This window comes from Eretmochelys imbricata, chromosome 21 (assembly GCF_965152235.1).
Source record: "Eretmochelys imbricata isolate rEreImb1 chromosome 21, rEreImb1.hap1, whole genome shotgun sequence".
In the NCBI taxonomy this organism is placed as follows: Eukaryota; Metazoa; Chordata; order Testudines; family Cheloniidae; genus Eretmochelys; species Eretmochelys imbricata.
In genome coordinates, this window is record NC_135592.1 from 3,946,958 (window position 1) to 3,968,555 (window position 21,598).

The 21,598-nt window shown below is 42.8% G+C and overlaps 1 long non-coding RNA gene across 1 annotated transcript in view; it reads left to right on the forward strand.

Moving 5' to 3' along the window:
* LOC144278198 (uncharacterized) overlaps positions 1 to 16,515 on the forward strand; it is a 132,133-nt gene extending 115,618 nt beyond the window's left edge. The window contains exon 5 of the long non-coding RNA XR_013348541.1: positions 16,422 to 16,515. This is a non-coding gene — a long non-coding RNA (uncharacterized LOC144278198). The remainder of the gene's footprint in view (positions 1 to 16,421) is intronic.
* The last annotated feature ends 5,083 nt before the right edge of the window (positions 16,516 to 21,598 follow it).

Sequence of the window (21,598 nt, forward strand, 5' to 3'; positions counted from 1 at the left end):
TTTCAGACTCTTCCACATTTCAGGTGTTTTCAGATTTGGCCTCCCAGTGCTACTTGTTATAAAGATGTCCCCAGAATGTCCCCTCCAGATTCCCGGTTAGAATTTTGGAACAGGGACTAATGCCCAGACAGCACCTCTCAGGTTTTACACTGAGTCCAGTAGATGATGAGACAGGATTTGCTTTGGAGCATTCAGGCGGTGCTTTGTGAATACCTGTGCTGTTCAGATACGATCAACAAAGCACAGAAATATGGATCCCACTATCATGTCTCACTGATTTGATTCATGGCAACATTGGAAAGTTTCCTGTAACCAAGGAAGGGGAAAAAACCAAAGTCTCGAAGAAGTCCAGTAGTGGCCTCGCTTCAGTAGTCTAATTCACCTAGGGTGGCACTCAGGTACTGCAGTGATTACACAACCAAGAGAAAGGTAGACAGATAGGCAGTTCATTTCTGGGAGGAACACTTTTCAAGCATCAGGAGTTCATTCATGCTGCCATGAGGATGCTATAGTTAGCCCTGCCATTTGCTGCAAAGGAAGCTGATAATAAAATTAGTGCCCATCATCTGCCCATTGCTCTTGATCTGTAGCTTTAGTAGTCGTGTGGCAATCTGGGATTCTATTCTCCTCTCATTGTCTATTCATTTTCCAGGCCATATGCTCAGCCGGCAATTACCTTCTATTTTATCTGCATTCATCCAGTGCTTTATTTTTATTGCCTTCCTGTTTTCATTCGCTGCATAATGGCCGGTGGCAGTGTGCTGACTGGATTTCCATAGTTCTTTTTCTGTGGATATTTTTTCTATTATTCGTATCCAAGTTATTAAATGTTGCTGTTGACATTTCCTGGTTTTGGCAGCAAGAGAACAACATCACCCAGGTCTTTAGCCAAACACCTGCTTGTGAAATACTTCACCAATTGGCTCACATTGCCTTCTCCAAACGTCTCTGCTTTACCTAGCTAGCTGATCTCTGATGAGCTCTATTGAGACCGTATAGATCTCAGAGATATGCTATATCCAATCTACATTACTGCCTCTGCTCCACCATGTACTTTGCAGCTGCCAGCCTGATAAATGAATATTCAAATAGCAGGTTTCAGAGTAACAGCCGTGTTAGTCTGTATTCGCAAAAAGAAAAGGAGTACTTGTGGCACCTTAGAGACTAACAAAATAAATTTGTTAGTCTCTAAGGTGCCACAAGTACTCCTTTTCTTTATTCAAATAGCAGTTTTATGAATTCTGCAAATAATCACTTAACCCTTCTTTCCAAAATCATCACTCAGTCGCTCCTCCCCAGCAATGGTCCCTGCCATGCTTCCCAATCAATTACTCTGCATCTACTGTGCCTCCAACCTGCCTGGTACTTGTTTTGTGGCATAACGGATTCCCTGCAGCTTGCCATTTTGCTGATTCATAGTCATTAGGCGTCGCTTCCTGGCTTAGTCCTCTGCAACCCCAGTTGTCTTGAATGTTCTCATCTCGGTTTATTTGTGCATAATTTAGACAATCTATTATCGGATGTCATGGTTCATGCAAGGTGTCTGCTCTGACCTTTGCTGAAAACGATGGTAGAAGAGGAGCACAGTTCAAATGTAAAGTAGCAGGCAGGGAACCCAGTAAAAAAGCTTTGGGTGTCTGTGTGAGAACAGGAGGAGCCGGTCTCAAAACATAAGGCCATTTGTGCCTATGGTCGTAGAAAGTTCCATGCTTTGCCAAAACAGTGGTGCTTTCATTTTGCACTAAGTAAAACATCATTTGAATCCTTCCCCCAACCCTCAGAGGCCCGCAAGCCCTAAAGACTTCAGAAGGTGGTCATGGGTGCTCAGCACTTCCCAGAATTTGGACTCCTGTGAGGTGAGCTTCTCAATAGAGCTAGGCAAATTTTTTCAGGTGAATAGATTATTTGATGAAAAATGCAGTTTCGATCGACCGGAAACCATTTGCCAGTTTGACACTAGCAGTTTGGGCCAGTCTCAAAACAGCCAGAAGAGAAGGAGATGCTGCTGCCACTGTCATTATCACTGCACTCCTTGGGGATGTGGAAGGCCCAGATTTGAATTCCTGCTCTGGAACAGAGCCAACATGAACTTTTTCAATTCACCAAAAATTCACCATCACACATACACACACACACACACACACACTTTAGATATTTGATTTTTTGGAACTGCTACCAAACCAAAAAATCAGCTATTCACCGACTCCTCAACACATACTGCCCCCGCAGACTGAGCTGGGCAAACAAACTCCATGCACAAGATGGAACTGCACATTTTTAATACGGACAAGCAGAAACTGCAAAATTCAGATTTGAATTTCTAATTCTGAACTCCTGTCTCATCCCAGAGTTTAGCTTCAGGATGCTGGGTCAGCCCATCTCTGTTATTTAAGAAACACTCTTCCAGCATCGGGAGTTTATTCCTGCTGCTTCACATCAAGCATGTTTTCAACATGGTTCAGGGAATGGGAGCAAAGCTGAAGGAGTCTGGAGTGGGACTGTGGCAGGAGGAGTGGAACTGGGTTTGAAGTTTACAGAAGAATCTGGGTGCCGCGGCACAAGTGGGATGGAGCGGAAGCAGAGGACAGGTGCCTTGCTGACATTATTAGCAGGGTAGAGCAGGAGTTCTCAAACTTCATTGTACCACGACCCACTTCTGACAACAAAAATGACTACATGACCTCAGAAGCGGGACTGAGGCCTGAGCCTGCCTGCGCCCAGCTGCCCCGGGAAGAGGAGAAGGACAAAGCCAAAGCCTGAGCTCCAAATCCCTGGGCAGGGGAGGGGGGGAAGCTGAAGCCCAAGGGCTTCAGCCCCAGTGGGGGGCCTGTAACCTGAGTCCTGCCACCCAGGGCCGAAGCCCTTGGGCTTTGGCCATGGGTGGTGGGGCTTGAGCTTTGGCCCCGGGCCCCAGCAAGTCTAACACCAGCCCTGGCGATCCCATTAAAACGGGGTCGTGACCCACTTTGGGGTCCTGACCCACAGTTTGAGAACCAATAGGGTAGAGGTGCAGGGTGGAGCAAAGGGTCTCTGGCCTCCAAACTCTCTCTCCTCTGAAGCAGTCTCATCAGTTAAGTGCTGTAAGCAGATTTTTACTTTCCATTTGGGGAAAATCAATCACATTAGAGACAGGCTTCCTGGTGCCAGAGGGACAGTGCAGTGAGGGCACAAGTGAAGACTCTTCTGGTTGGGTTTGACAGTCGCTCACCTCCCTGATGAATAGAGGGTCTTAGGTTCACTGCCTGGGGTCAGGATTGTTTTCTTCCCTATGACTTATGAAAGCCAACAGCAAGGCATTATTCCACTAGTTGGCTTTGTCATCAGTGCCTTCGTTATGAAGGCCAGACTTCTGACTGTTCATGACAGGCTGAGGTTTGACTGCTACTCAGTGATATTAAGGAGCACCTACTAAAATCAGTACTGCCAATTCCAAGGGTTCAAAAAATAATGAGTGCTGAATTAGGCCCACTGATTCCTTGTTTAGGGACTAACTGTCCCTCAGAGAATATGTCTGTGATGTTCCCCTCAGGTGTTATCTGGGCCGGTGATCGGCTAGGTCACTTCAATCCTTGACTCTAGGAGCCAGCCTTATCCTGTTCTGCTGTGAGAATCCCCACTCCCGGGCTGTTCATGCACAGCCTCTGGCATGTAAGCTGCTCCCAGTTACTTGCAACCGAATTACACTATCCAGTATCTCCGGTCCCAGACACAACCCTAGGAACCTCTGTCTTGCAGTGTCCAGTTATGCCCGCTGGACGCTGCAAGCTTATATGAGTTCATCAGTTTAACAAAGACATTGATATGTACCAGGCTTGTTGTCCCAAGGGGAGCCTCTGACACACTTCAAACCAAACGCACTGCTTCAAGTAGAATAAACAAACAAATTTGTTAACTATAAAGATAGATTTTGAGTGATTATAAGTCAAAGCATAACAAGTCAGATTTGGTCCAGTGAAATAAAAGCAAAACACATTCTAAGCTGATCTTAACACTTTCAGTGCCCTTACAAACTTAGATGCTTCTCACCACAGGCTGGTTAGTTGCTCTTCAGCCAGGCATTGATCAGAGCTTCAGTCACTTGGTGTGGTGTCTGTAGATGTAGGGGGACGAGAGAGAGAGCATGGCAAATGTTTCTCCCTTTTATCATGTTCTTTCTTCCCCCTTGGCTTTGCCCCCCCCCCTTTCAGAGTCAGGTGAGCATTACCGCATCGCAGTCCCAAACTGACCAAAGGAAGTGGGGGAGTCTCCCTAGAGAGTCTAACAGATTCTTCTGTTGCTTCCTAGGCCTTTGTTCCTGTGAGGCTGGGCTGGGTTTGTTCCATCCATGCCCTGATGAGGTGTGAATTGTCCCTCTGCTTCTGGAGAGTTTTTGTCTGGGCTTGCTAAACCAAGAGGATACATTTTCATCCTCATAACTATATAAATGAAATTATAACCTATAACCTTACTATAACATTACTGTAACAATTACTATAACACCATTATAACAACCATGCTCAGTGCATCATGAGACACCCGACATGACAAACTTTGCACTGGATACCACACAATCTTTTACAAGGATGAACATAGGGGTGCTGGGAGTTTCCCCAAGGTACAGAGCATCACAATGTCATCCATTGCCCACATGTAACTTGTGAGTCAATAAAGCTTGATATTGCCCTCACTAGAACCCAAAGGGACAGAGACATTCTCAGCTCGCGCAGATTGGCGTAGCTCCATTGACCTCAATGGACCTGTGCCAGTTCACACCAGATGATAATTTGGCACACAGTCTATTCATTAAGTCCAGTTTACTGCTGAGCCTACTGAAGCACGGGCAGCGTAAGTGACTTATCAGAGGGCAGGTACAGAATCCACAGGGCAGGGAAACCAGGTATTCTGATTCCCAGGGCCCTGCTGTCATTAGCGCAGTGCCCTCCCTTCATCGCTGCTCCACTCTCTCTCTCGCTTTATCCAACAGGTAGTCTGAAAGATTCCAGGGTTTTTCTGTTTTTTAACTGCAAGATTGTCATTCTAGCTGACGTGGTGTGAAGTTTCATTGTTTTCAATTACTGTGTGATTTGTCATGGAATCGGTTTAAAAGAAACTTCCTTCCTTGTATATGTAGACCTACCCAGTTTGTTGTTTTCAAGAAAAACTGGCACATCAATAAAATAGATAGAATATAATCCTTTGCTGTTGTACCTGGCCAGGCATTTTACAGTTATTTTACATCCTTGCTTCCATCGTGGCTTTGATTAATATACATACATACACATATATGTGTGTGTGTGTGTGTGTGTGTGTGTACACACATACGGGCCCTGTGGCAGAAAAACTACCCTGTATGTTTGCTGTTTTCCCAACTGACAACTAAAACTGAATCAAATGGGACAGGTAAAAAGTGGCATGGTACACAAGAGAGAAAGCAGGTATGCATGAAATGTGACATTGTATATTACTGCAAATGGGGTAAATGAACAGGGATGTATTCGTAGGCCTGATGCTCATTTAATCCTAGGCCCCTTTACAACACTCAGCCAATGTAAAGGGGTCCTAAAGTGACTGCCAATTACATTTGTACCTACTGTGAGGTGTAAAGGGGCCTTAGGTGTAAATGACAAGCTGGCCACATATATTTAAAATAAAAAGATGGACAAATAAAAATAATAACCTCCATTATTACAGCAGGATGCAGTGTGAGTGGCAGGGGAATAGCTACAGCAACAAAGCTTGACACCAGAGATAATAAAAGAGGGAACTAAACCAAAGAGATCACCCCAGTCTGCTGGGTTTCAAGCGCTTAATCAAATTTGACTTCTACTACTGCAGCTGCAAAAGAAATGTTTCTAGCCTCCCATTAATTTCCATACAATAACCCTCTAATGGGGGAGTTGCTGGGGAGAGGAGGGTGATCAATCTGCTCTAATGACACACTGGAGACTAAGGGAAAATGCAAACTTGGAGCAATTTCATGGCAGGTGCAACCTTGGAAAGTATGGCCATTTTTCCAAGTTAATTTGTTCCCTTGATATGTTTGAAATCCATATTTGTACTTTAAAGGTCTAAAATGCAAGATGATTAAAAAATATAACCAGATTTTTGTAAGCTTTTCAACTGTATCAAGTGATGTATTAGTACTCCCTCCACAGTCAGGGCAGCTGGATATCTTTTATCATTTGCTGCCAAAACACAGGATGGGTTTGTTTATTCTCATGCTAGCCTACTATCTATAGCCTTTGCATTCACTTCTCTAGCCTTACACTCATTTGTCCATTAGCTGAATCCATCCCCAGTAGCATGGAATATAATAATAACAACATAGTGATGATGATGGCTGGAATTTTTAAAGGAGTTTAAGTGAATTAACAGCCCAACTCTTCATGCAATTTGGGTGCCTAAGAGCTCTCCTGCCAGCATAATTAAACCACGTATGATGAGCGGCAGTAGCCATGTGACGGGAGAGCGTCTCCTGCTGATATAGCACTGTCCATACTGTTGCTTTTGTCGATGACACTTATTTTGGCCAGGGGTGTGTTGTTTTCACTCCCCTGACTGACAAAAATTTTGCCAACAAAAGTATCAGTGTAGACAAAGCCTAATACAAATAAGCACTTATACGTTGCAAGCATGCACAGAGTGTAAGGACCAGATTCTGATACCCTTATTCACTTTGCTTCTAATTCCCATTTTACACCTGATTTGCATTTAGATGCAGTTTAAAGCAGCCTTAAAGTAGGTGTAAATGACTCTGAGTTAAAGGCTTTTTATGCTGCCCAAAGTAGTGTAAAGCAGCTGCTGTGTAAATGAGAATCAAACCCTTTGAGAATTACCTGGTTCTCTCAGTTGTCCAACAGAAGCAGCTATGCCAGCGCAACCCCATTGTGTAGACGCAGCCAACGGTGATGGAAGGGGTTTTTCCATTGCTGTAGCAACACCAGCTCCTTAAGTGAAAGTAGCTAGATTGACAGAAGCATTCTTCCATCCACCTAGCTGCACCTCTGCTGGGGTTAGGCTGGCATAGTTATGGCACTCAGGGAGGAGGATTTTTCACACCCTTGAGCACAGTAGCTATGTCAAAGTGTAGACCAGGCTTGGGACTACTCACAGAGTTAGTTACTACTGAAGGTGAGCAAGGACATTAGAATCCAGCCCTAACTTGGGGCCCGGTCCTGCAATTGACAGCCTGCGCACAGACTGCTTGCACATCCTTGGAACCCCACTGAGATCGGCGTGTGTAATCTCAATCCACTTCACTGCAGAAGCAACCCCAGGAGGTGCTGTGCCTCAGAGACACCCCTCTGAGTCATAAATCTCACCACTGAGAGATTCCATTGGAGTCATAAGCTCAGGGGGAAAATACGTATAAGCCATTTTCTGTATTATCTAAAAGCAGATCACAGAAATAGGACCAGTTGCAGGAGGGAGTGCGACTCAGTATCATTGCGGGTTGCAATATTGAACTTTCAGTGCGCAAACTATGCTTGCTTTGCCCACCTGCTCCATGCTAGATCAATGAAAGTTCTGTTTCCTTACTACTTTGATCCATTTTCTCAGCAGTTTGCAACTGCCTTGTTATGCAAGCTATCTTTTTTGTTTATGTCACAATTAAATTCAGCTCAGAATTTGCCCTGGAAGTTACCCTTGCTTACTGCAAGCTTATGCAAAGGTGAAATCGGTCCTGAATTTCACTTCAGTTCAATGGAGTTGCTCCTGTAATCTGGAGCAGAATTAAATTGGGATTTAAAAAAAAAAAGCCTAGGTGATTTAGAAGCACAGTTGTGCTCCATAATCACTTTGGCCATGTCTACATATGAGCTGGGGCATGGTGATTTCCCCTGCTCGTGTACTCATCTGGTAGCTCAGTGAGAGTCAGCACACATATAAATAACGGAAGAGACCCAGTAGCACAGGCTGTGGCTGCAGAGGCACAGCCGAGCCCTGCCAAGTACAAACCCGCCTGAAAATTGTGGGTACGCTACTATGTACACTCACACTAACTGTCATCAAACACCTGTGAATGTGTGTATGCAAGCAGGGCAATAACACCCCGAGCTTGTAGCGTAAACAGAGCTTTAGATCCAGATTTTTCAAGGTATTTAGGTACCTTTAGTCCTGCTGACACCAAGAGGATTTTGAAATCAATGGTAGTTAGGCACCTAAGTATTTTCCAAAATTTGGGCCTTAAACACTTTTGAAAATTCCACCCATAAGCCCTAAATTAGCCTTCTGGTTACTCTTCACTCTGAAGTACATTTTGATGTCTTTGATTTCACTCACTGTCCATTTTCCTAGTCAACCACATTCCTTTGCGTTGTATGTATTTTTTTTGTTATTTAAAGAATTGTTCTGGTCCCTGGAATAATCCTACCCTTTATCCAAGACAACACTCAGAATTCCACCTTTGGAAGAGGATTCTTTAAGTGATGTACATTTACACATGCTACTCCTCTCTCATGAATCATGTGAAATGCTGACCAGTGGGCTTGCCTTGTTTCTCTCAATTCTGAGCACAGCAACAAGTTTCAGGGGTCTCTGATGTTCACAAGTTCTGTTTCATGCTGAAGCAAAGTCACTTCCCAGCTCTTTACACTAGATAACCCTAGCAATATATTTTCACTATCACTGAACTGGAAACACATAGAGCTACAGTATCTGCAGCATATCACCTCCTCTACCTCCTCTTCCACTGCAAGCACAAGGCATTAAAGACCTTTGGGTTTTCTCATCTTTTTCTATTGTGATTACAGCACTCAACTAGAAGTAAGAATTCTCTACAATAATAGTCCTTTCTATTGGCTCAGTTCTCCCATTATTACAAATACCACCAAAGTAGCTGTGTGTTCCATATTATTTGAGATGGTCTTCTGAGTGCTTGATTCTGCCAAACTTACATGTGTAGAATAATACTTTGCTCCTTGAGTAGCCCCTTTGAGAGTTCCATTCTGCCATGCTTACTAAAGGTGAGTAGTACTTTATTCCTCAAAGAGGAGTACTGTCTGAAGAATGAAATACTTATTCCAAGGAATAAGGCACTACTCAATGTTAGGAAGAGTGGCAGATTTAGGATTCTCATTAATAAAACTGAAAAAGGCAAAAGTCAGAGTCTGAAAATTAAAGTTAGAAAAATTCAGATTGAAAATAAGGCACCAATTTTTAACAATGGGAGCAGTTAACCTTGGAAATAGATTTTCAGGAGATAGGATAGACCTGCCATCATGTGGAATCTTTAAATCGAGATTGGATATCTTTCTAAAATAGTTCCACCTCAATTTATTGGGCCTGGCTCAGGAATCACTGGACGAAATTATCTTGCCTGTGTTTATGCAGAATGTCAGACTAGATAGTCATAATTGTCCGTGCTGGCCTTAAAATCTACTACTCTATTAATGATACCCTAAGCCTGGGATTTTCAATGGCATAAAGGGCAGCTAAGAGCTCCACTCCCATTGAAAGTCAGTATGATTTGGATAACCCTAGCAATATATTTAACTCTAACTCCCACAGGCTTCTTTGAAAATCTCATCCTAAATGTTGATTTTTTAACTTTGGTCATAGAATCAATTCCATCATATTGAATTAAGTTCTCTCATGAAAGCCCGTAATACATCTGAATGAACCAAGTGTGTTATCAGCATCTGCTCCTAGAAGTCTAATTCACAGAACAACATGTAGTAGAAAGAGAGAGGACGGGTCTAAAGAACCCAGAAGAGATACCATTGTTTTCAATTTTTTGTAAGTTCATCCAAAGCTTTTACTTCCACTGGGCTGTTTCCTTATTCTGTCCAGTGATTTAGGAAGGGAATACGTCCTCCAATCCATCAAATATATATGGCTCTATATTGCTGATGAGCTACAGAGCTGAGCATGCTATTGCCTGAATTATAATGCTTCTTGGTCTTCTTCAGTGAAGATCAATATATATATTAATATCTATATATATCAATAGATAAATATATATAAAAGCTAGTGCTGAAATCAAGGCCTCCCTGATTTCATGAAGAACTTGCACCTTTAATCAGGTAGCTGGATCTTTTCTTTTTTCCCAATAGATTTTATTGCTGGTCTTCCCATAAGATGGCAAAACTTCTTGCTGTTCACCCAAAGGTAATAATCTGTGAAAGGCAATTTGGTTTCACAGGCCACGGAGTTATATGTCCACATTTTGCATTTCTTCTCTTTTTGTTTATTATGTCAGAAAAATCTCTAAAGTTGCAATCTATATTTTGTCTATTGGTGAGGTTTTTTTTTTAACGCCAAACACTTTTCTCTTGCTTTCCTCAATGAGGAGTAACTTCTATCTGCGCATGAGTTCTCAGTGATACATGCTATCTTTCTTTCCTCTGACTCAGTGCCAATCATGCAAGGACATAACAAGAGAGAATTAACTGTGGATGCTTTTTCCCAACTGTCCCCACACTATTGGTGTGTTTCTCGCTCCTCTTTGTAATGTTCCTCCATCATATGGGATAATTTAGGTGAATTGCTTAAAAAATTGAATAATTCAGGAAACAGATGGGTAAATTTACTTAATTTTTTCTGTAACCACAATTTATTGAGCTTGATGCAGAAATCACTGGGTGAAATTTTATGGCCCAAATTATGCAGAAGGTCAGACTAGATGATCAGAATAGTCGCTTCTGGCCTTGAAATATATGAATAGATGGCTGTGTGTGCTATGTCCCCTTCTAATCACTGTTCCACATACATGATAAAAGCCTACTACTGCTGCCAGCTAAACGATGGCCCATACATAGATTTGAACTGTGGTGGATCTCTAACTCATGAGTTGGAAAGCAGCATATAATCCAGGGTTGTTGTCATTGGTAGTCATGCCCCAGAGTGCTAAAATAAGGTGCAGGGAGACAATGATATTGTATCTATGATTGACACCAAATCCAGAGATGCCATAAGGCAGCAAAAGCCCTGTAAATTTAATTTAATAGTGACAAGGATTTCCAGACTAATTCCTCACTGCTGTAAATTAATGTAGCTCTACTGACATCAATGGTGCTATGCTGCTGATTTACATGAGGCCCTGGCCCTGAGTATGATCCAAAGTCATCACACTAGTGATAGCTTTGTAAATGAGGCACATTAGAACAAGGTGTTACGAACTGGCCAATCTTAATTAGAAAGGAAAGTGGGGGTATATACCGGGAATCAGAAACAGTGCCTTTGTCTAACAGTGGTAGCAGATCAGAGTACTAGTTATATGGATTGATCTCAGGAGAATGACCAATGAATCGAGCACGGCAGAAGAAACATTATACTGAACAATTTTGAAAACAAACTGCAGATGCTGTTTCTGGAACCTCTATCATTGCATTGTCTGTTCACACATCGAGTATGAAAAGAAAACACCTTGATTTATCCAACTACCATCTGTTGGTTCAACATGCTCAGTTGATCTATGTGGTAGATATGCACCTAATCACCTTCTTGGGGGCACTATATCAGAGACATTTAGGACATAATGAGTTAAAGTGGATATATGGGCAAATCTGGATGTGAGTAAGGATAGGAGGGGAATCTCACGGAGTTTTCAGCTCTACATTCTATTGTAACCTGCTCTGTGGGATCAGCTGTGAGTTCAGTCTGGACCAGAAATGAAACTGAGAGCATAGGAATCTTATTTAATTTAATTTTATTTATGATGCAAAGTTGGAATCCAGCCATTTGTTCCAGTGAAGAATGCTTTAAGAAAAGAGACCCGATTTTGATTGCATTTTCAGTGATGGGTAGTGGTTAAAGCAGGACTGGGTCTGGGACTCAGGACGCCTGGGTTTTGTTCCCAGCTCTAGGAGGCTCATGGGATCTAGTGACTAGAGCAGGGTGGATTAGCACTCAGGACTTCTGGGTTTTATTCTTATCTCTGCCACAGATTCTACACCATGATCCAAGAGCAAGTCACTCCCCATCTCTGAGACTTAGTTCTCTCCCTTGTAAAATGGGGATATTGATGCCAACCTACCTCACAGAAGTATTGTGAGGGTTTGAAAGTGGTATTTGTAGGTGAATGGTGGTGGTGGTGTGAAGGGAATACAGACTGTTATTACTAGGGCTGTTGATTAATTGCAGTCAACTCACGCGATTAACTCAAAAAAATTCACCGCGATTAATCGCAGTTTTAATCGCATTGTTAAACAATAGAATACCAATTGAAATTTATTAAATATTTTGGATGTTTTTCTACATTTTCAAATATATTGATTTCAATTACAACACAGAATAGAAAATGTACAGTGCTCACTTTATGTTATTATTTTTGATTACAAGTATTTGCACTGTAAAAATGATAAACAAAAGGAACACGCTCTGGAATGGTGGTTGAAGCATGATGGGACATATGAATCTTTAGCGCATCTGGCATGTAAATATCTTGCAATGCCGGCTACAACAGTGCCATGAGAACACCTGTTCTCACTTTCAGGTGTCATTGTGAACAAGAAGAGGGCAGCATTATCTCCTGCAAATGTAAACAAACTTGTTTGTATGAGCGATTGGCTGAACAAGAAATAGGACTGAGTGGACTTGTAGGCTCTAAAGTTTTACATTGTTTTATTTTTGAATGCAGTTTTTTTTTGTACAAAATTCTACATTTGTAAGTTCAACTTTCATTATAAAGAGCTTGCACTACAGTACTTGTATTAGGTGAATTGAAAAGTACTATTTCTTTTGTTTTTTACAGTGCAAATATTTGTAATAAAAATAAATATAAAGTGAGAACTGTATACTTTGTATTCTGTGTTACAATTGAAATCAATATATTTGAAAATGTAGAAAACATTTAAAAATATTTAAATAAATGATATGCTATTATTGTTTAACAATGTGATTAATCATGATTAATTTTTTTAATTGCTTGACAGCCCTAGTTATTACTATTACTCTGTATTTGGGCAGTATTTTTTCCTTTGAACCACCTTCCACCTCCTCTTGTGTGGATGAGGACATAAACCTTGGGTTAAATATAGGAAAATATTGTGACTCATTTTAAAATGACATTGAAAGACACAAATGGAATAACTCATGCTTAGTCCCCCAAAAGCGTCCTACTGCTGAAATCTACATACTGTGATTTTGTGGATTGTTCATATCTTCCTTCTCTTCACCTTCAGCACACAAACTTCCACCTAGAAAATTATGTCATTTAATTAGAGTTGTGGAATGAGTCCGTTGCAGTCACACTTGGTTAAGCTAAATCAGTTTGTAGATTTCATTGTCATTGGGGCTGAAACAAAATATAGGTTACACTACCAATCTAATTTTACATGCATATTATGAGAATGATTATAGCTTAAGTCTTTCAGAGCCCCAGAAGTCTGGATTGTCCTAGGATGGGTGCAGAATGTTTTACTTTGCTCATTAGCTGCATGAAAGCAAAACAGAGATCAACATCACATCCAGTGTGGGGCTAAACTGTTCCTTGCAGTGATAAAAGAAATCCACCAGGTGGCAGGAGTAAATAAATCTCACTGTAAGTGAATATATGGTGCACACCTTTCTCACCGTAGCGGACTGGAACAGGACAGGAGTGGGGAGAGCAAGTCTAGCTAGGGCTCCTAATGAAGCAATCATTTAAAATATTGAAGCCAGTATGGACCAAGTCCCTCATTTGCTGTGTTACTGCGTTTCATCGCTTGACCTTGAATTACGAGTCTCCTTCACCGCAGCACCAAGAGTGCTTTAAACTTGACAAAGCCCTTGATGCTGTGGGCCAGGCATTTGCAAGGGTGTAGTGCATGAGGGAGGGGAAGGGAGTAAACAGAAAGCAATCCTCTCCCCAAGCAAGCTTGTATTCTGAGAGTGGGTTTCAGTGGGAGGGGCAAGCACTCAGCATCTACTAGTGCTGGACCCCACAGGGATATCCATGCACCACACAAACCTCAGGCACTGCTGGATCTGTGCACAGTATTACACTCTCAACACTTTCCCTTAGGTGCACAGTTCTGGTCTCCATGTACTGTCATCAATATCACAGAATCCTGCTCACATTGGGAGGGACTTAGGTGTCACGGGCTGACATCCACAGCAAGAAGAAAATAGCCTACTTTCCTCTGAAAGGATTAGGCTCCAGGGACAGGTCCAGGAAACTGTCTTTAAGAAAGATTGTGTTTCTATATTCCTCAAATACTGCAGCTGGATGTTTAAAGGGTTGGGTAAATTAAAGAACAATTAAAACATTTTTATTATAGATGCTATGGGGATATGTCTACTGTTTCTTTACATCTCCAGCAGGAAGGAGGGAGCCTTAGGGAAGGTTTAGGCAAACATGCTACAATGAAACAAAGGGACGGGAAGAGTAGCCTTAGGAATAACACATTTTCCTTATTGTAATAAAGCTCAGTGTTAGAAGAAAGCTGATCTCTCTGAGATTCTTTACTATTGCCACGACACATACGCAGGTAAAGGGAATCCAGTATCATGCTTCAGAGAAGATTGCTGTAGTGATCGGAAAGGAATATTTGCTCCCTCTCCCTCACATGTCCAGATTTGCACATCATTTAGAAGCATTATGGTAGATTTCACCCTGCCTCTGAAGATGTTGCAAGAGAGAGGATCTCAGGCTAGATGGCCTGATGTTCTGATCTGACATAGCAACTTCTAGATTCTATAGAAAATGTGCACCTGGTTCCCATCATTTCCATTTTTCTTCTTCCTGTTCAATCTCACAATCACTTCATTTTTGTGTAGTAAAAATAATATAAAAAATGGGGGCAGCAGATCTGCCTGGGAAGAGAGAAGAGGATGTTTTTACTGTGAGAGCTGGAACACGTCTGGGATGGTTCTTGACCTCCCACAGGGGAAGGCAACTGATTGTGAGGGAGAGAACATTTCACTCTCTGGAATGATGAAAATCACAATTAGCACCCTGTAGTTCCAGAGTGCTGCAAATCCACCCAGATCTATTTGCAGTATTTCACTAGTTACTGAAAACAACAGACTATCAACTCATGTGAACTCACAAGACGTTCCCTGCTCGCCCCGTATTTAAGTAGTTGCTTCTTTTTTGCACCATTGACCCTTAATAGATTCCACCTGAGGGAGGTGCAAACCCTTATTCACTACATTCATAGATTCTGCTTCAGGACCTCCCCTAATCTCCCTGGGACTTTGAGAGCTGTAACTCTTAGTTATGGTGTTCAAGGACTGATCAGGGTATGTCTACACTGCAGTTAAACTCCTGTGTCTGACCAATGTCAGCTGACTTGGACTCTCGGGGCTTGGGCTGTGGGGCTGTACAGTTGTGATGTAGAAGTCTGGGCTCGAACTGGAGCCCTGGCTCTGAGACCCTCCCTCCTTGTGGTCCCCTACCAAAGGCCCACTTTCTCAGGGGAGGAAGGGGCCACAGAACCCAGATATCAGTACTGGGGACACAAAGTGAACAAACAGGGAAGGGAGTGCAGGTCATGGGGTCATAACAAGAGACCAGAACAAATACCCCAGACAGTGTCCTTTGGTCCCAGTGGAAGTCCAAGGAGTCAGTGGACACTGCCCAGATGAACTCTGGCTGGAAGCATGAACAGATAGGGGACCGGAAAAAGGCCCCATAGCTGCAGAGAAATGCCCTCCCCCATTCAGCTTCTTCCTGGCCGTCTTCTCCAGATTGATAGCCCTGGAGGCTGATGTCCTTTCTTGAGCTACAAACATGGATAGAAGTCCATAAGCTTCCTCCCCACTGATCTGGAAGAACCTCCTCTCAGACCATATCTTCAAGTCCATATTCTCTCCGCTGAGAGATCCAACAAGGGGGTATCTGTGGAGGTGGCTTTTGTGACAGGAACTGGAGTGAGCTGTATTTCTTACGGGGCACCAAACAGCCATCACCAGGTAGTTATTTTGGGACGGAGTCAACCTAGCTGCATTTGCCTTCGCACCCTTGTGACAAAACACTCCTTGTCTCATAATTAGAACCCCTGAGGCACCCAAATCTTTCTGCTCAAAATGGATTTTGTCATTTTTATTTTTGGTGGGGGAGTGGTAATAGATCAAACCTCAACGGTGTTAGGTCAAGGAATAAAATATGGAAAGGCTGCAGGACCACCCCCCCCAACAAAAATATAGGTCCATATAGTAATATATATATATATATATATATATAGTAATCCTTTACTGCACGCTCCAGTATCAATCACCATATTGGTAGCCAAGCTAGTCCTTCTTATGTAACCTTCCTTCCCCCCCCCCCCCCCCCCGCTGGAATGAGGCAAGTGGAATCAGGTGTATATAAACCGAAGAAATTGTGTTTATTTTGGGGAAACTGAGGTACGTAAATGGGAACAGGAAAAATGCATAAAACAATAACAGAAACTTATTCTCTCTATAGGTACAGTAACTCAGAACATCTGTGGCCTGAAGCCAAGACCCAAACTAGATCCCCATGGCGTACAAAAGGTAAGTAAACATACAATGTCACCCTTCTGATGATCGCTCAGGACCTCGATTCTTTGGCTCGTACAGAGCCTCAGGAAAGGAACTCTGAGGAGATCCCTCGATGGCTCGTCCTTCTCATGGGCTCCAGATGACCCGGCGGCAGGCTCACGAGATGACAGCTGGCTGTTTACAGGCAAATGACAACGGTGGATGTTAACTGTTGTGGATGGTAAGTAATAGCTGGAGATGGCACTTGTCTGGTATTTCGTTCACCTGTGGAAGTAAACCCGTGGGCACCTGCTACTCGGGTGGGCAGCCCCGAACTGAGGTAACTGCCACTCTTATATAGACTCTGTAGCACCAAACCCCGTAGAAAACCCCATAGAATCCCCGGGAAAATTCAATTAAAACTGGAACTTGTTTACTACTTGGGCCACTGCTGACCAATGGAAAGGGCGGGAAAACACTCCAACGGCCCTCCTGATCACAAGACCAAATCCTCCATTTTAGATAACAAAGTGGGTTCCATACAAACATAATAAATTATAATACTAATACAACTAAAACAAGCACAGCTGTAGGATTTTGCCCCTAACAATGGAAGCATGTTTCCTTTGAGGCACCCAATGTACACACTGATGCTGATGGCACTCTCGCTGATAGCAGCATGATGGAGCTATCCTGTCTAGAGCTGTGCGAAAGCTCAGGATCAAAACCAGCTGAAACTCCGCTGGTTGTGGGCATTGTGAGATGCTAGTAACTATGTTACCAATCACATAAAGGGTCAGTGAGCAGGTTAGCAATGCAGTGATCCTGTGTCAGGTCTTGAATGGATCTGAGCTGTATTTAAGGTACCATTTCTCCCTCCCTAGGGGTCAAGGTTTAGGGTGTCAGGCAGGTTCCCCAGGTCTCAAGGTTTCATTACAACTGTGGGCTGTGTTTGTGGGAAGGTTTGCCCTGGGTCAGACACATTTTACCATGGATCTGGGCTGAGTGTAGTGTGAACTGAACAGGTTAAAATGTCTGTCACGCCTGATCACTGCAGTCTCAAAGTATCTGGTTTTGAATGGAAACTATCAAATGCCTGATCAGATAAAGGACAAAATGCAGCCATTTTTTTTTCTGACTTGTACTTTGAGCTTTTGTGTCCAGGCAAGCCTAAGAGTTCAAGCAAAACTTCTGGCTTGTTCCCCTTTTGAAACAGAGCAGTAGCAGGTCCCACCAGCGCCAGAGAGCTGAAACCTTAGCCTTTCACTCAGCTCAGTACATTTTACAATGACAGGCTTGCACTTATTGGGGGAGAAAATTACCAATTTACTTAAAGTTTTACATTACCAAGGGCAACAGAACAAGAGTCATCTAGCTTGGCACAAACCCCTCCATCTGGGCCAGTGCAGGTGAACTCCCAGCTTTTGCATTGTGCTGATTGCACTACATGATATAATGAGTGCTTCAGGATGGGATTTTCGGAAGAGCCTGAAAAGGTTAGGTGCCTCACTACCTTTGCATTGGGAGTTGAGTGCCCAACTCCCATAGCTCCTATGAACATCCCATCCTTGCTAACTGAGTCCCACTCATTCATCCCAGAGACAAATCCAGTACCCAGGAAGAACTAACTCCACTCACCTCCTCTATGATTGAGTCTGAGGCCAATGCGGGGCAATTCACTATGCGCAGCTAGCCACACCCTGAGTCAATCCCAGCTCTGCCAAAGAAAGGTCAGTGCTACTGGATTTGACTAATCCAAAGAAGCAGGATGTTGGGAAAATTAATTAAACAATCTCATTCTGCATTATTTGCTTGAGGAAAAAAAACAAACAAAAGAACCCCTGCAAGCCAGTTTCTGATCCTAGCAGTACTGGTGGAAAATCCAGTGTTACTCAGTGTAACTGAGATGAGGGTCTGACTCAGTATCTTTGTTCTGTCGTGTATCAGTTCCCTCCTAACTGGCTCAATACAGAACAGTGCTTCAGAGGTTCAGAAGCTTTTAGGATTAGGGTCAAGTGTGGCTTCCCCCCCACTCCCCACAGCTCTGCTTCTCCTTTTCTGCTGAAGTTAATTCACTGCTGGTGACAGGTGCTGGACTGAGACTGCTGGTGCTGGATGGCCTCATATATTGTCCACATCACAAGTACCCCAAAGAGAACATCACATCACACCCTAGTTGCTTGGCAGAATTCAACTTTTTTCATAATTTTGACTGATATCATGGATGTTTATTCTAAGTAATTTTTTATTTTTATCTTTTAAATTTTCACAGTTGCACAATTTCAAAATTGTGGGTCTTAAGTTTGGATCTTTTAGATTTTTGATTGATTAAATTTTCACAGTTATAGGAAATTATGGGGTGGGTCAGACAGTGGCGGGTAGGGGTCAGACAATAATTATTTAATGCCGGTATATGTTAAAGATTTATAACTTTTAAAACATAAATTGTCAACATCACAGGTCAAAATATACAAAGTAGATATTCTTAAATTCTAGTAGTTCTCAAGCAGCATTTTTGTTCCTTTGTCTATCTGTAAATTTCTATTGTTATAAATGGAAATGTCTTTTCTGCAGTTTGTATGGGTACAGTTAAATTGACATTTACCAACATTTTCCAGTAAAAATCTGATCCATCCAAGCTTAATTACATCAGAGCTGGTACATCAGAGGTACAGAACACACAGCCTTATAGACAGTGACCTTCCAAGCACTGAGCTTCCGGCTTGGGCCCATGTTTAGTAAGAACATTTTAAACCACTCACTTCATTATTCTCACCGATCTGAGGAGCTCAGCTGGGAGTTTTTGCATATAGGATACTGAATATTCCCCCTTCCTAGACCGAAGCGGAGCCCTTTCCAATCCGAATAGTCTGGTGCAGTCTCTGCACCCTTATGATGCCCTCCATGAAGAGAGGAAGGATCACAGGGGTGGGATCTCCTGGCCCTCTCTTTGCCCTGCTACCATCCCCAAAGAGCTGCTGTAGATGGAGCCCCCACAGAGCTCTGCCACATGCATGGCGTGCACAACCCTTTCCTGCACTCCTGGTACACTCCCAGTTCTGCTCTGTCAGGAGGCATCAGCAGCTGCAGAGGAGAAAGGAGAATTTGGGCCTACGAGAACCTGACACCCACCCCTTTAGCTTGAAAGGTAGTGGTGCTACAGGTCCTGGCTTCAATCCAGCAGGTGACCCATGAGGAGGGTCATGACAGTGACACATGTGTTGTAGGACTTCATTTAACACCCACCGACAGCATCATTAGAGCTTTTATCTTACTGAGCTTTCCAGCTGTATTAGTGCCATATGGTCTCCCCTCCCTACATAGTGACTGATGCATCGATAAGCCAGAGCAAGCAAAGGGTTCTGAAAAGGGCAATCCGGCATAGCAGGGAATACCATCTTCTTCTTGAGTCACTGGCCGTGCAAAGTGCTGCTATCCATTATTCAGAAACCCTATCACCGGATGGACTCTAGGGAAGATATCCCTTCAGGAGGAAGTGGGGGGAAAGCATTTCCATTTTCATAGTGAGATGTTATTTGGAAGCAATAAATGAGCAACTTTCAAGCCTCAGAAGTGATTAATTTCTCACTGGAGCTGTCACTGAGGCTGTCACAGCCTGACAATCCTGACATAAGTGTCATTTATAATGTCACAAGTCTATTACACATAAATGTCATTACACAATTACGCTGGAAATGAAGAAAGGCTCGTTGGGGGAACAGTGTGTGATATTTAGTCAATTACATATCTTAAAGTTCTTGTTCTGTTGTCCCCCTCCTACAATTACAGTGTGTCTGATTTGTTCATCTCCGTAAATTACCAATTATTTGAGCTAGCAATATTACGAGGCAGCCCGGGGAGGATTTGTATTATTAACACACTGGGACAAACCCCTGCCCCATGCCATGGCTGATATCAATGAGGGGATCATGGTGCATTGATAATTAGCCCTCTTGAAATGAAGACTCAGGTGCTGTGTTTTCGTCTCTCTGAAAGGCACCGGCATATGGGTGAGACCATTAATCCTGTGCGCTGTTTCAGAAAAGATGACTTGTTCTAATGAGAGCAACTTTTTGTGCTGCCTGACAAAAGACTCCTTCCTTGTTAGGAGGATGGGAAAGCGCAGCAAACTCCCCTCAATGTCTCCTCAATTATTCCTTAAAATTGGCACAAGTGCAGTCTTCGTTTAGTTCTAACAGGCTTTCATCCTCTTTGGCCCAGTACAAATGTCACGTACTGTACTGTCTTTATTTGAATGTATTATGTATGAAAGGACATGGTAACTGGGCTGGCTGACTGGCTGGCTGGCTAGGGAGGAGAAGGAGATATGTGGGAAACAGTTACACTAACCATCTCTCCCTGAATAGGTACTGGAGCTGAGTCTTTGGTTTGATTAGAGGTCCCTCGAATTGAGTTCAATTCTGTGGGCTGGAAAACTAAACTGTTTATTAAGATATTGGCTTGGACTAGGTTCTGAGCGTATTGACAAATTTTGTGCTGCCTTCAGCAAATGGGAGCACTTTGAGCTACATTCTGATCTCAGTTATGTGTGTGTCAATATGGAGAAAGGCCACTGATTTCCAGGGTGCTAGTTCAGATTTACACCACAGTAACTGAGATCAGAGAACAGCCCTTCAAACCGCTCCCTGTGCCTGATTGCTATTCCAGGGAGTCACTATTCTCCAGGAGGTGTGCTTAAAGCTAAAGCTGGCAGAATAATGATCAAATTTATTTGCAAATAATATATTTGGTGACTGATGGAAAACGCTGCCAATATACAATTCACTGAATGTTAATGGACCATGAGATATGGTCGAATAATGAAAACATTTATATGCAAATAATTTATTCAAAGAAATATGCTGAAATTTATCAACTCAAATATTTTTGGTGAATAATCCAGTCAGTTTTACTCGATCCAGGCCAATATAACATGCTGAACAGAGATGTCTCTGATGACGAAATGAGGACACCTGGTGCTGCCAGTTAACCAATGTTTGTCCAAACTACAGAACTCTGATTTTCCTTTCTTTTAGAAGAACTACAGATAGGGATACAGGAGGAGGTTTGGATCAGGCAGGCCTCCAACTTGAGCTCAAAAATCAAGCTCAAACCTCAGCCAAAACCTTTTTTGGAGGTTTGAAAAAAAAATCTTCTTTCCTCTCAGTACTTACCTAGCTTTACTTCCAGTCTCTGTATTCTCTCTCTCTCTCTCTCTCTCTCTCTCTGTGTCCAGGTTTTGCTTTTTTTT